This window comes from Pleurodeles waltl, chromosome 4_1, assembly GCF_031143425.1.
Source record: "Pleurodeles waltl isolate 20211129_DDA chromosome 4_1, aPleWal1.hap1.20221129, whole genome shotgun sequence".
Lineage (NCBI taxonomy): Eukaryota > Metazoa > Chordata > Amphibia > Caudata > Salamandridae > Pleurodeles > Pleurodeles waltl.
The window spans coordinates 1,020,663,874-1,020,675,935 of record NC_090442.1 but is presented as its reverse complement, the minus strand read 5'-3'; positions in this window follow the sequence as shown (position 1 = coordinate 1,020,675,935).

Below are 12,062 nucleotides of genomic sequence, written 5' to 3'. Positions count from 1 at the left end.
AATTCCTCATTTGGTAACACGTATGATAATAATTAAAGAAACTCCCCAGAGGATTCTAAAAACACAAGGTATGGAAATGAGTAAAGCTAGGTCAATGTCCAATAATTTTGCAGTTTTAACACGTTGTGCCTAAAAGTCAAACTTGCAGCCAATAGGGTAATACCCATTAAAGCTAATATCGTTTAGGGTCAAAATTGTCCATGAAGTTCGAGCGCGAGTACTATCAAAACAGTCCCCGATTCAATGAGCGAATTGCCACATTTCAGAAAAACGCCCGTGGCCGTAAAAACTGTTCGCCATCAGATCATATTATAATGAGCAAACGGACTTACTTGTGTCGCGCTGGTCCACAGTAAAAGACCTACCCTCCGGGGCGTGCAACCGCAGACAAACGCGGTAGAACGCCGTCAGGGTATAAAAGCTCCCATGTACCCGGAAGTCGGTGTACGTCTCTCGTCCGAGGTAGACTCGGAACAGGAGATAGAGGAAGGACTCCGGTTCGTCCCGGAGTTGTGTAAACACTGAAGAAGGACTACAGATCTAGAATGAAAACGATAAATACATTGAATGTCCAAAGGATTGTTCAGTATTGAGGACCGAAATGGTGGTTCAGTAAAAATTCACAATATTCAGTGAAATTATAATGGTTGATAGTTGCTAAAGATTGAAAGTAGAAAAATAATGGTCAGGAAATGTGTAGACCTGATGCAAGGCGGCATGAAGACAAAGCCTAGGGAAGTTTTATACGTCACATAAGAACCTCATGACAAGTATCTAAGAGGAGGGAGGTTCAATAGATACTCAAACTCGAAGTAGTTCCAAGTTCAATGGCTACATTAATGGAGAGTCCAACCTACAGAGACGTGATCAAGATAACGAAGTCCAGGGAATGTCATCATTCAGACCTCGTATGTGGGTGCCCAATTTGAATACCCATCTCTGTTCTGTCCTAAAAAGATGCCCTAACTATCAACCATTATAATTTCACTGAATATTGTGCATTTTTACTGAACGATCATTTCGGTCCTCAATACTGAACAATCCTTTGGACATTCGATGTATTTATCGTTTTCATTCTAGATCTGTAGTCCTTCTACAGTGTTTACACAACTCCGGGACGAACCGGAGTCCTTCCTCTATCTCCCGTTCCGAGTCTACCTCGGACGAGAGACGTACACCGACTTCCGGGTACATGGGAGCTTTTATACCCCGACGGCGTTCTACTGCGTTTGTCTGCGGTTGCACGCCCGGAGGGTAGGTCTTTTACTGTGGACCAGCGCGACACAAGTAAGTCCGTTTGCTCATTATAATATGATCTGATGGCGAACAGTTTTTACCGCCACGGGCGTTTTTCTGAAATGTGGCAATTAGCTAATTGAATCGGGGACTGTTTTGATAGTACTCGCGCTCGAACTTCATGGACAATTTTGACCCTAAACGATATTAGCTTTAATGGGTATTACCCTATTGGCTGCAAGTTGTACTTTTAGGCACAACGTGTTAAAACTGCAAAATTATTGGACTATTGTCCATTGACTTAGCTTTGCTCATTTCCATACCTTGTGTTTTTAGAATCCTCTGGGGAGTTTCTTTAATTATTATCATATGTGTTACCAAATGAGGAATTAATTTGGGATTGTTTACCTTGCTTTTATGACAAACAATTTGTTATGCATTTTTTTGATTGACTACTTATGCTCACCATATTTTAGCTGTTAGCCGAGTCCTTGGGACGTGCTTACCAAGGAGCCTGTTCCCGACTTGGGGGTGGTAAGCCCACTTTTTGTCATCGTCCTCTTTCGTTCTTTGCGATTTATTTGCACAATGTTTGCACCACTACACCGATGACCAATCTTTGGGTATTTTTTGGTTTTGTTCTCACTGTTTGTTTTCTAGGGCGACCTGACTGTTGACCTGGCTTAGTGTACTTCAATGTAAGTGACCGGCCTATACTAACTATTGTTGTAATTTTCATGTTATTGTTTTTTTGTGTATTTGGAGAGGAGTTTATATACTGATTGTTCTGGTCCTGATGAAGCGTCACTGGATCCGAGAGGACCGAACGACGCAAAACATGTCGACCTTATCTGAGGAAGTTTTGTAAATAGTCAGAACTCCCCTCTTTCCGTTCTCTGAAAGTCATTGAGCATTGACACTCATTTTTAGTACTTTCCTGTGTTTTTAATCTTGGTATCATCTCTGACTATTGATTAAAATGATGATATATGCAGCGATGTCTAACCAATTTTATTCTTAATTTTTTCTTGTTCTCTCCTTTTTTACGGGTGCTTGAGTGTAGGCACGTCCGTTTAGATGGTGCTACCTTTGTAGTGACCATCGGTACAATAGGGCTTAGTGCCCCCCCGTTGTGGGGAGCCCGTCAGGCGTTGCACTGCCGGCCTGGCGAGGAGCATTACCCGATGATGATGCCAGTCATCCATTGTGATGCTTGAGGGCACTCGCTCCTGATAATTCAGGTCCCCTAGTTCACTTATCTTCCCGTTGTATGGAACAGTGTACCTTTGGTTTGTCGTCCTATTATTGGGAGAATGTACACTGGACCAAGTAATCTCCCGGTCCCTCCTCTTTTTCTTGTTGATGCTTGAACAGCTGTTGTGCTGTGGGACCATTATAGAATTCTTTTTGATAATTCAGGCATACCTGCTGTTAATCTTCATAATGGAAGATTTCCAGGGCCTTAGCTATGACGATGACATGGTGTCAGCTATTCTACAGATGCCCTCTATTCTTGATAATGAGGGGTCTGCTGCCACAAGTAGTCTAAAATCTGAGTGGGATAAACTATCCTCTTTGAAAAAAGAATTGATTAAGACTGTCATGCATTGGACCATCATGACAGAGTATTTACGAGCTAACATCGCTCCTAATGGTTTGTTGGTTTCTAACATTCCCCGAATATTTTTACAAGATCTATCTTTCAGAAAAGATTGGGCTCAAATAGCATGGAAGTGTACGAGAGATTGGTTGGTCTTAATTATTAACACTTCTAAACGTTTGGCTGACACTATCACCATTCAAATCAATGCTATTGAACATAGCCTTAAGACCACGATCACACTGACAGCCTTTAAAAGCCGTCTTTCTGAGATCACAACTGAATTGAATGAGACAAAAGACTTTTTGACACAACAAAAGATCACCAAACTACAAAAGGATATTGTTAGATTTAGTCGAGAGAAGGTATATCCTTACATCAAAGATGATTATGAAGTTGACAATCAGTCTCGATCATCTGATGAGTCTGTGACAGCCCCCAAAAAGACTCGTACTTACAGCAGTGGTTCATCATCTGATGGGTGGAGTACGGATGATAACTCACCACACAATTTTTACAATTATCCTCCCTACCCTGTACACCAACCCAAGCCTTGGCAATCCCCTTATCCCTTCTTTCAGCCCGCCCTATGATGCCATATATGCCTTTTTTAGGCCACGGCCGGGGCAAGGCAGAGGCAGAAGAAGAGGAAGAGGCAGGCGCGTGCAGTGGTCCAGAGAGGAACCCCAGATGTTGACCAGGAGCCAAACGAAAGGTCCCCCAGTGAGAACCTAGTTGTCAACCTATCATCTAGATCTCTCACGCCTTTTGAACTAGATGTACTGAATAGGGGTTTAGGCTTTGTCCCTACCCCTGAGGAGGATTTCTTTTGTATACATATCGAAATGTCACAGTTCTTTCGGAAAATCCGATTACAATCTTTCTTTAAGGATAAGTCAGTACGACCTACACAACTCGATTCTGGTCTAAGAAAACCATCGACCTTTGTGCCATCATTAATGGGCATGCCCAGCGAAGTAGTTACTTTTGAGAAAGCAATACTCGCTGATATAAATAAATTGTGTCCTAAACATCCTTTTATTAACATTCCCAATAAAGAGAAGAAGGCTCTCCTTGACTTAGCATCGGACCCACAGATCACCATCAAACAAGCTGATAAAGGTGGAGCCATTGTTGTCATGAACTCCACGGATTACAAACAGGAATGTCTCCGCCTTTTAGGCAATGCGACTTATTACGCCAAAATCAGGTGTGATCCTACATCTAGATTACAGACTCAGATTAGGATCCTTATTGAGGAAGCCAAGAATAATCAGTGGATTTCACCAAAGGAGGCTGAATTCCTGGACACACCACATCCCCGTGCTCCCTATTTTTATTGTCTGCCCAAGATTCATAAAGGCGTAACACCACCACCAGGACGCCCCATAGTCTCGGGTATCGGTTCAGTCTTAGAACCCCTATCAGTTTTTTGTGATCATTTCCTGCAGGTTCTAGTTAAGAACTCCTCCACTTATTTGAAGGACACCAAAGATGTCCTAAATCTGATCGAATCGGTCAATACCTCTGGCACTGTACAAGGCATTATCACTATGGATGTTGAGGCATTATACACCAACATTCCACAAGAGGCCACCTTACAAGTAATTGAATCGGCTCTTCAAGAGTCATCAAGGGCCCTTTCCACTCCCGTAACTTTTATTATGCACCTTGCCAGACTGGCTTTGACTGAAAACTTTTTTCAATTTGAGGATCAGTTTTACCATCAAATTCGGGGAACATCAATGGGCAGTACTTTTGCTCCAAGTTTAGCGTGCTTGTACATGTTTGATTTTGAAAATAAATTTATTCTATCACCTTTGAATCCTTTCAATGAACATGTTACACTATGGCGGCGCTACATTGATGATATCCTCATTATCTGGAATGGTCCTCTGCAACTTGCAGATCAATTTACAACATGGATCAACACTCTTGATCCTTTCTTAAGATTTACAACCACGGTATCCGCTACTCATTTACCTTTCCTTGATCTAATGATTACCATCCACAACGGTAAACTAATTACCTCGGTTTACCATAAACCTACTGACCGTAACTCTTTGTTACTGTATGAAAGCCACCATCCAAAATCATTACGGGATAACTTACCTGTTGGTCAATTTCTACGACTCAGACGGAATTGTAGCTCCTCTCTTGATTTCGATTGTCAGGCAGATGTTCTTCAAGATAAGCTTGTCGAACGGCATTATCCACCTCGAATTATAAATCAAGCACGGAAAAGGGCAAGGAACAATAATAGAGAAACCTTACTTACTACTTTTGATAAGCCACCTGAGTCTAGAATTACTTGCGTATCTACTTTTACCCCCCTTTCGAATTCTATTAAAAAACTGATTAATAAAAGATGGTCGATTCTGACTAGCGGAGGTTATGAGATTGTTAGACCCCTGTTCGCTTTCAAGCGTTCAGCTAATATTAAGGACATGGTCATCCATACCCGTCCGCGACTACCTGCTGCTATCGATACCCAAAATACTTTATGGGGTCTTCTACCTGTTGTAGGACACCACCCATGTGGTAATTGTAATGTATGTACTCTGACCAAACATTTATCTTCTGTGTATTTGGACCCGATAGGCACATGGCATCTAAACAAACATACCAATTGTAACACAAGGAACTGTGTCTACATGATCACTTGTCCTTGTGATCTACGTTACATTGGTATGACGTCAAGACCTGTTAAGAACCGTATTAATGAACACCGAAGCAACATCCGGTGTAACCGGATTACTACGAAATTGAGTACTCATTTCCTGGCGGAAAAACATTCTCCTGATGATCTATGGTGGGTGGTTCTAGAAGCACCCAAGGTTCGATCTAATGACTTAGGGCATCTTTTTAGGACAGAACAGAGATGGGTATTCAAATTGGGCACCCACATACGAGGTCTGAATGATGACATTCCCTGGACTTCGTTATCTTGATCACGTCTCTCTAGGTTGGACTCTCCATTAATGTAGCCATTGAACTTGGAACTACTTCGAGTTTGAGTATCTATTGAACCTCCCTCCTCTTAGATACTTGTCATGAGATTCTTATGTGACGTATAAAACTTCCCTAGGCTTTGTCTTCATGCCGCCTTGCATCAGGACTACACATTTCCTGACCGTTATTTTTCTACTTTCAATCTTGAGCAACTATCAACCATTATAATTTCACTGAATATTGTGAATTTTTACTGAACGACCATTTCGGTCCTCAATACTGAACAATCCTTTGGACATTCGATGTATTTATCGTTTTCATTCTAGATCTGTAGTCCTTCTACAGTGTTTACACAACTCCGGGACGAACCAGAGTCCTTCCTCTATCTCCCGTTCCGAGTCTACCTCGGTCGAGAGACGTACACCGACTTCCGGGTACATGGGAGCTTTTATACCCTGACGGCGTTCTACCGCGTTTGTCTGCGGTTGCACGCCCCGGAGGGTAGGTCTTTTACTGTGGACCAGCGCGACACAAGTAAGTCCGTTTGCTCATTATAATATGATCTGATGGCGAACAATTTTTACTGCCACGGGCGTTTTTCTGAAATGTGGCAATTAGCTAATTGAATCGGGGACTGTTTTGATAGTACTCGCGCTCGAACTTCAAGGACAATTTTGACCCTAAACGATATTAGCTTTAATGGGTATTACCCTATTGGCTGCAAGTTGTACTTTTAGGCACAACGTGTTAAAACTGCAAAATTATTGGACTATTGTCCATTGACTTAGCTTTACTCATTTCCATACCTTGTGTTTTTCGAATCCTCTGGGGAGTTTCTTTAATTATTATCATACGTGTTACCAAATGAGGAATTAATTTGGGATTGTTTACCTTGCTTTTATGACAAACAATTTGTTATGCATTTTTTTGATTGACTACTTATGCTCACCATATTTTAGCTGTTAGCCGAGTCCTTGGGACGTGCTTACCAAGGAGCCTGTTCCCGACTTGGGGATGGTAAGCCCACTTTTTGTCATCGTCCTCTTTCGTTCTTTGCGATTTATTTGCACAATGTTTGCACCACTACACCGATGACCAATCTTTGGGTATTTTTTGGTGTTTGTTCTCACTGTTTGTTTTCTAGGGCGACCTGACTGTTGACCTGGCTTAGTGTACTTCAATGTAAGTGACCGGCCTATACTAACTATTGTTGTAATTTTCATATTATTGTTTTTTTGTGTATTTGGAGAGGAGTTTATATACTGATTGTTCTGGTCCTGATGAAGCGTCACTGGATCCGAGAGGACCGCACGACGCGAAACATGTCGACCTTATCTGAGGAAGTTTTGTAAATAGTCAGAACTCCCCTCTTTCCGTTCTCTGAAAGTCATTGAGCATTGACACTCATTTTTAGTACTTTCCTGTGTTTTTAATCTTGGTATCATCTCTGACTATTGATTAAAATGATGATATATGCAGCGATGTCTAACCAATTTTATTCTTAATTTTTTCTTGTTCTCTCCTTTTTTACGGGTGCTTGAGTATAGGCACGTCCGTTTAGATGGTGCTACCTTTGTAGTGACCATCGGTACAATACGGCTTAGTGCCCCCCGTTGTGGAGCCGGTGGACAGTGAAGAAGAGGAAGCAGAAGTAGAAGATATAGACAACCGAAACAACATCATCATGCAATACTTCCAGTGAGACACAAGTAAGAGGATGGCACTGCTTCTCTCATATCATACTACTGTAAGACATAGCATAAATCTGCCTTTTTACCTCTGTGTATGGACCCTGACATGTCACTTTGGCTTTCCATTTCACAGATCTGGGTCACACTTTCTGCCTTCTGCTATGTTTACTGCTGCCCAACAAATGTATAACATTGGTATGTGAACATGAACATTGACATTGCTATATTTCTGAGAGGTTGCAATTACACATTTGTGAAAGTACAGACTGACTCCAGATTCATTTGTGAATCAAGGGTGTTTATTTCTGTGCAAATAAGCGGAGGGGGCTGTGCAATGGGCTGGGGTGATGGTGGAGGAATGTCCATGGTAGAGTCCAGTCTATTGGTCTCACAGGTGCATTGTCCAAGGGGGCATAGGAAGTGGAGCAATGGCAGTTCAAAGTTGTCAGGGTAACAAAGTGGGACAAAAGGGTGACAATCAGGAGAGTGTTATTTCCTGGCTGGGATCTCGGCAATGTTCTCTGTCTTGTTTGTGGATCTCATGGACTCTTTGCGGGGTGATTCTCCTTCGGCAGGGGGTGGGGTGCTGGTGGCCTGTTGTTCCTGTGGCAGGACCTCCTGTCCACTAGCGCGGGTGAAGGTGGAGTGCTGTTCAACGTCCAGGCTGGTGTCAGGGGCCCGTTTGTGTGCCACTGTGTCCCTCATGGTGTTGGCCAGGTCTGCAGGACCCCTGCAATGGTGACTAAGGTGGTGTTGATGGACTTCAAGTCCTCCCAGATCCCCAGGTAGTGTTCCTCCTGTATCCGCTGGGTCTCCTGAAACTTGGCCAGTACCGTGCCCATGGTCTCCTGGGAATGATGGTATGCTCCCATGATGTTGGAGAGTGCCTCGTGGAGAGTGGGTTCCCTGGGCCTGTCCTCCCCCTGTCGCACAGCAGTTCTCCCAGAATCCCTGTTATCCTGTGTCTCTGTCCCCTGAACGTGTGCCCACTGCCACTGACCCCAGGTCCCTGATTGTCTTGGGTTGGTGGGTTTGCCTGGGGTCCCTGTAGTGGTGGACACACTGCTGATTAACGTGTCCTGGGGACAGAGGGATGGGCCCGCTGGGTGAGTGCTGTGCTGGTGTTTCCTAAGGGGGGAGGGTCTGTGGTGGTTTGTGACGGTGGCAGGGGAACCAACTGTCCAGAGGTCCCTGTTGGGCCAGGCTGGTCATCTTGATCCAGGTGTGCAGAGCTGCTATCATCACTGTGGGTCTCTTCTGTGGGGGGACTGGATATGTCTAGCACCTCCTGTCCAGTGACGTTGGGTATGGGTCCTGTTGGGGTGTAAATGCATAGTTATTGTATCTGTGTGTGCCATCTAGTGCAATGGGTGAATTACCCTCTACTCATGTGCTTGCATTATTGTGTTGGCCCTTATGTGATTAGTGATTTTGGGGCCTGGGTGAGTATCTGTACTGGACATGCTTTGGTGATGGGTGTCTGTGTAGGGGTGTTGCATGCAGGACTTGGGATTGGGATGGTGGGGCATATGTGAAGTGTTGGAGTGATGGAGGTGAGGGTGGGGGTATGTGATGAAATGCAGGTGGGTGGGGGATATAGTAGTAAAGATATGACTTACCAGAGTCCAGTCCTCCTGCTACTCCTGCGAGGCCCTCAGGATGCATGTATTGCCAAGACTTGCTCCTCCCATGTTGTTAGTTGTGGGGGAGGAGGTGGGAGTCCACGGCCAGTCCTCTGTACTGCTATCTGGTGTCTGGATACCACTGAACGCACCTTCCCCCGTAGGTCGTTCCACCTCTTCCTGATGTCATCCCGTGTTCTTGAATGCTGTCCCACTGCGTTGACCCTGTCGACAATTCTCCGCCATAGCTCCATCTTCCTAGCAATGGGGGTGTGCTGCACCTGTGATCCGAATAGCTGTGGCTCTACCCGGATGATTTCCTCCACCATGACCCTGAGCTCCTCCTCAGAAAACCTGGGGTGTCTTTGAGGTGCCATGATGTGTGTGGGTAATGTGTGAGGTGATGTTTGTTGTGCTGTGTGATGTGTTGTGTTGGTGTGTGTTGTTTGAGGTGCGTGGATGTTGTATGAGTGATGGTGTTGTATGCCTGTTGATGCTGGTGTTGTGTTTGCTATTCTCTCTCTCTGCTTCTTCCAAAAATGTCGTTGTAAGGGGTTGTGGGTAATGTGGGTTTGTGTTTTATAGTGCTGTGGGTGTGTGGGTGTGGTGTGTGTATGTGTATCAGGTGTGTATATTTTGAGTTGCCCAATGTGGTTGTGTTTTGTAAGTGTGTGTGTGTTTTGAGCGCAGTGGTGTGTACCGCCAATGGATTACCGCGGTTGAAAGACCGCTGCATTGATTCGTGGGTCGTGATAGTGTGGGCGTATTCTTGTTGGCGTGACGGTGTGGGTTTTGGTATCGCCAGTTTATCTCTGACCTTTGGTGTGGCGGACTTGTGTGGGTGTCTGTATTGTGGCGGATTACGAGATGTGGGTCGTAATACCTATAGTGGATTTCTGCCGCGGCCACGGTATATTGGCGGCCTTCAGCGCAGCAGTAAACGGGACTTACCGCCAGGGTTGTAATGAGGGCCTTAATCCTGAAAAATAAGTGGTGTATACTTATAATACACAGTACTTTGGATGCGTCAAAAACAAAGGTGATGCAGGCCGCAAAGGAAGTGATGCATCAGAAAATCAAGGGATGCGTCGATTATTTCCACCCTGGATGGCCGATCCATGGATTCTTTTCCCGCAGGGATGGCAATGCATTGATTCCTTACTGTGGTACAGCATCAATGAAGAAAATGACGTCCAGGGATGATGCGTGGAAAAATCCAGATGTGCTGCAACAATGGATCCGCGCTGAAGCAGGTGATGTGTCTATTTTCGGCCACGTTGCAGGCACTGTGTCGATTTTTCTGCTGCTACACCCTCAGTGTGTGGAATTTACTTCAGGTCACCAGCTTCCTCTTCCAAGGGCCAGGGACTGGATTTGCCACCACTTGGCGAGTCAGGACTCTCAGCAGAAGATCCCAGGCACTAACAGATGTACCCTTTGATGTCCCTGAGACTTCACAACAGGAGGCAAGCTCAGTTCAAGCCCTTGGAGAACTTTGGGAAGCATGATGTAGAAAACCAAGTTCAGTCCTTTCACACCCAGGACAGAAGTAGCAGGCCAGCACAGCAAAGCAACAGGCAAGAGTGGCAGTGCCTCCTAGAGCATCCAGCTCTTCTTCCTGGCAAAATGTACTCAGACCAGACGGGTTCTGAAGTTGTGGGGTCAGCAGTCCAATACTTATACTCATTACTGCCTTTGGAGTAGGCAACATTCAAAGGAAAGTCTTGGTAGTGCATAAGACCCTGCCTCTCCATTTCCTGGCCCCAGACATACTCTAGGGGTTCGAGACTGTGTTGTGTGAGGACAGGCACAGCCCTATTCAGGTGCAGGTGTCCGCTCCTCCCACCAATGTAGCCCTGGAAGACCCATTAGGATATGCAGGACACACCTCAGCTCCCTTTGTGTGACTGTCTAGAGTAAATTCACAAACAGCCCAGCTATCCCTCTGACCCAGATGTGTATTCAACAGCCAGGCAGAGGCACAGAATGGATGAGCAAGAAAATGCCCACTTTCTAAAAGTGACATTTTCAAACTCATAATCTAAAAAAACAACTTTACCAAAAGATGTACTTTTAAATTGTGAGTTCAGAGACCCAAAACTCCCTATCACTATCTGCTCCCAAAGGGAAACCGCGCTTAAAAGATATTTCAAAGCACTCCCCATGTTAACCTGTGGGAGAGATAGGCCTCGCTATAGGGAAAACCAAATGTAGCAGTATTTCAGTATCAGGACATGTAAAACACACCAGTAGATGTCCTAACTTTTAAATACACTGAACCCTGACCATTGGGATCCCTTGGGCCTACCTTAGGGGTGGCCTAAATATAGGAAAAAGGGAAGGTTTGGGCCTGGCAAGTGGGTACACTTGCCAGGTCGATTTGGCATTACAAAACTGGACACAGACACTGCAGTGGCAGGTCTGAAACATGGTTACAGGGCTACTTCTGTCGGTGGCGCAATCAGTGCTGCAGGCCCACTAGTAGCAGTTGATTTACAGGCCTTGGGCAACCTTAGTGCACCTCACTAGTGATTTAATAGTAAATCAAATATGCCAATCATGGATAAACCAATCAACAGCACAATTTAGACAGCAAGAATTGGACCTTTTAGTACTGGTCAGCAGCGGTAAAGTGTCCAGGGACCTAAAGCCAACAAAAACAGGTCAGAAAAAATAGGAGGAAGAAGGCAAAAGGTTTGCGGATTACCCTGCAAAAAGGGCCATTTCCAACATCCATCATCAAATTCCTTTCTTTCCAGCAGTCTGTATATTCTGTTGTGTCTAAAACTGAAGGAGTCATAGGTGCTTACTTGATACTGCGACACATTATCAGTTATTATGTTGTGGGCATTGCATACCACTGGAATGTTGAGGGAATGTGTATTTTTTCTGTTTCTGAATATATTTTCCAGATGGCATGCAGGACATATGGGCACATGTATTCCACCTGTGCCTACGGCA